The following is a 4430-nucleotide window of genomic DNA, read 5'->3' as shown; positions in this document are numbered from 1 at the left end:
TGGCCAGCAGGTCGAGGGAGGTGATTCTGCCCCTCTACTCAGCTCTGGTGAGACCTCACCTGGAGTACTGCGTCCAGCTCTGGAGCCCTCAGCACAAGAAGGACATGGAACTGTTGGAACGGGTCCAGAGGAGGGCTACAAAAATGATCCGAGGGCTGGAGCACCTCTCCTATGAGGACAGGCTGAGAGAGTTGGGCTTGTTCAGTCTGGAGAAAAGGAGGCTACGGGGAGACCTGATTGCGGCCTTCCAGTACCTAAAGGGGGCCTATAGGAAAGATGGGGAACGTCTTTTTAGTAGGGCCAGCTGTGTTAGGACAAGGGGAAATGGTTTTAAACTAGAACAGGGTAGGTTCAGGCTAGAGGTAAGGAAGAAATTTTTTACAATGAGGGTGGTAAAACACTGGAACAGGTTGCCCAGAGAGGTAGTGGAGGCCCCATCCCTGGGAACATTCAAGGCCAGGTTGGATGGGACTCTGAGCAACCTGATCTAGTTAGCAGTGTCCCTGCTCACTGCAGGGGGGTTGGACTAGATGACCACTAGTGGTCCCTTCCAACCCTAAACATTCTATGATTCTATGATTCTGATTCCTCTTGGCCTCAGTTGTTTCTTAGGCAGATCTGTTTTCTGAACTGTCTGCCATCCAGGAGCAAAACATATTTGTTTGTGGCATAGGAGAGCCAGGAAAGGCAAGGGTGGATGTTTTGGATGACATGAGAAGCGCTGCTCCTAAAGCACAGCCTTGGTAGGGGTCAGCAGCTGTTTGATGGTTTGTATTTCTGTGGCTATACCGTTTCCAGCACTCGGGTATGGTCCTTTGGAGCTCCCTTTGTAGATTGAAGTAGCACGCCAGGAACACACTGAGATAATGTCTCTCTTTTCTGGCCACATGTTTGGGTTTTAAGGATTTTTTTTTTCTATGGATTGCATCTGATGGACTTTCAGTTGCCCTAGCCAAGGGGTTGAGCAAAGAAGGTTGTATCCCACTGTAAACAGCATGGTCTGAGACACCAGCTTCTGATGAGGGGTATTTTCTGCAACCAACACAGCTTTTCTCATGTTTTTACCCACTCCTTTATCAAGCTCCAGCACAATCTCAGTGCTGGCCATCCAGCACACTAAAGAGAAAAAGATGATGGATCTTCAGGAAAGAGATAGCAGCCCTGTGTAGCTCCTTGCCAGAGGACTCTGCAGAAGTAGGAACATGGGGAGACCAGACTTGGAAGAGAGATCCAGTAGGAGGTGAATAAACAGACAAAAACATAACAGTCTCAGGAAACTTGTGGTGCTGAAAGCAATTGGAGCCTAGGAGAGTACTGAGGTGAAGTTATGGTGTATGTTGGCTGTGATCTTACTCTTCACTTTTCCTAACAGTCCTTCCTACAGAAGAAGTACTGAGCTAGATAGTCTAAACCAGCACAGCTGTGGTCATGTTTCTATGACTTGAACTATAAAGGCATTACAAGGATGGAACTATTCCATCAAAGTTTGCTACCACTGCTGTTGACAAGCATTCTTTCATGTCTGTCTTTTTTTTTTTTTTTTCATGTCATTTATTGGTGGTTTAATTCCATAAATGGCATATCTTGGAAGGAATCATCTTGTCTGAATTGTAGACTCTTCAAAATGTATCAGTCTACTTCTTTTTGTCTATCATTGCCTGTTCCTTCATGCCATTTAAGTTTGCCATCATTATCTATTACATTGCCTCAACATGTTCCACAGTTGCTTTCTATTCTTGTGAAAAATTTCCATTTTTCTGTGATTTTAGTAACTCCAACTTGAACCAAATAGTTGATTCAAGATATGAGATTTCCAGTGTTTGTTGCAGTAAATTAATTTTTTTGTCTTTTCAAGCTTTAATGGACCATCTGAAGGGACCTCTTGGTGAAAACCACCTGGAAATATTTTGCTAGAACAGGTTTTACTTCTTTGGTCATCACTATTCTTTTGCCATCACTATTCTTTTGTCTTTGGAACATAAATATTTATTTTGTCTTGATGCAGATGAATATTTTACTTCTTCCTATTGGATATTACATTTTGACTGAAAATTCCGAGAACTTCTTCCTTCTCATTAATTTACCCAGAATTTCAGTCATAAGAAGTTAGCTCCTCCTTTCCAGACATTGTTTGACTCAAATGACCGAAACAGAAAAAATAGGAGAGAGTAATAATTGAGTACAAATGAGCACATTGACCTACAGTGAGTTCAGTTGACTCTGGCATATATAAAGAATGGGGAAAAAAACCGTACCTGTAACCTCAAAGGCTTTTCTGTTGGCATGTTGCAGGGAAATGCATGGACTAGACATAAATGCAGTTATAACCTTGTATTTGGAATAGAACTTCTCCTAGTCAGTATGAGCCTCTGAATAGTTATGACAAATACTACTTACAGCCTCCTTAAATTCCACCTTTTTAGCTATGATAATCCATGATGTGCAGATGTTATTTAATGGTAGGATTTCCATTCTAGGCTTTCTGTTCTCCAGTTCAAAAGAACAACAACAAAAAAGCAAAAGGTAAAAGATAATCAGAATTACTCATTTCCACTTTAGCTGGAACATAGGAAATATTTATTGGCAAATGGAATTTCCAATAAGGAGTTAAAGGTGAAGTTGATGGAAGAAATTGTTACAGTTGGCAAGCTGATCGATTGACTGATTGACTGGAAGGAAACATAACTGAAAGGTATGCCCACTGAAGTGTACAGTCGCGCAGGGTGTGTGTGTGTGTGTGTTTGCACATAATCTCATTCCTCTTCATGCTGGCTAGAAGAGGTTACAGTAACATTACGTACAATACTTGAAGTTTCTTCTTCTGAAATCTGCAGACCAGAGATGTGTCCCTCCTTTCCTCATGCTGTTTCTTGAAAACATAGTTGAGTTGTGTTCTGTTATCCTGGATTGATATGCCAATCTTCTGGTGTGATGAATATGCTGGAAAGCATGCCACAATCTTGTTCATTTTCTATTTCTTTTGCTAAGTGTATGTAGTTTCCATCTAGATTTAAAGTGTTTACAGAGAATTAATTTTTCTTTGGTTTGGATTTTCTCATCAGGCACATTCTTGTAGTGTAATTGAGTATTTTCTGAAACTTCATAATAAACTTCTCCAGAAAGAAAATACAAACTGAGCAGAATATTTTTAATAAGAATAATAACTCAAGGACTTTAATATCTCCCAGCTATTTTTCAAAGATGGAGCAATTGCTTTACGGATGTTTCCTTCATTAGCTTATCAGCCACAGAGTTGCTGTTCTACTTATGACTACTTTTAAACTGTGTCTTTCCATCCTTTAGCATATGAATTCACAGAAAAAGAGTGCTTTTGCTAGTGATGCACAGAGAGATTAAAATGATTTTTCTGGTTTTATTTTGTATGATAGATTGCCATTTCTGCTGAGCTCTTAAAATTCAAACTTTGTGGTTACCCAAAGGTCAGATCTGACACCTGCGGTTTTGCTGGGGCAGAAAACCAACCCGATAGAAACTTTATGCTGACTTTACAGTATTGATAAGCTTTGTGATAGCAGCAGGAGGAAGAGTCTGTGGAAAGAGCTCTTCATGCAAGCTCTCTCATTCAGAAAGCTTTTGGTTGTCTAAGCAAATTTGGATAAATTGCATGAACATAGTATTGCTTCTGTGATGTCCTACAGAGCTAGAAATGTGAGTGCCTATGGGCAGTGTCTTTGCCCAAATTTAGACCCACACACCCCCCAAAGGGAAAGTGACGGTCTAATATGCCTGTTGGGTTAGTGGCAGAAAGTGAGGACCTCTAAGACCTTTAGAGGGAGCTCTGCTCCCTAAATTGGCTACTCTTGACCCGTTGACTGTAGAGAGAACTAGTAGGAAATACTTAACTTCCACCCCCAGGTGTGATGTAAGCTATCTGTCTTCTGAGAATAAGTGCTAATGGAGCAGAAACAGCTCTGATGATACAAAAAAATCTGAATGCATGGTGTGCCCCCGCCCAGTTCTTCATTCGCAAGGAGAACATGCTCCCTCAACTCCTCCTAGGACACTTTCTGCTTATTCTGAGGTACCTGGGCCAATTTGTACCTGGTAGTGCAGCTTTTATTGTCAAAAGCAAATGTGAGGGAGCTCAACCCACTTAAGAGGATTCAGAGCCTCAGAATACAAATTTCTTTTTAATGCATGCCCCCATGTGGCTAGAGTCAAATTCACTCTTGGCTGTTCTCTGTCTTCCCCATGATTTATAATCCCTAACACATAACATCCCACTTTCAGTGGGCAGGGTGGAGGGTTCTGCCCATGATGTAGAAGCCTCTAGAGACCTTAGAAGTTGGATCTTCTGGTTTCTGGGTAAATGTTCTGACTGAAAGCCTTGTCTGGGCATTGTGGATTGTTCTCAGTCTGAGTTCTAAATGATTTTATGTTGGAGAGAAATCCTTGTCCTTTCCAGAGGA

Source organism: Egretta garzetta, unplaced genomic scaffold, assembly GCF_000687185.1.
Source record: "Egretta garzetta isolate BGI_Z169 unplaced genomic scaffold, ASM68718v1 scaffold5, whole genome shotgun sequence".
In the NCBI taxonomy this organism is placed as follows: Eukaryota; Metazoa; Chordata; class Aves; order Pelecaniformes; family Ardeidae; genus Egretta; species Egretta garzetta.
The sequence above is the reverse complement of the archived record's forward strand: the minus strand, read 5'-3'. Positions refer to the sequence as shown.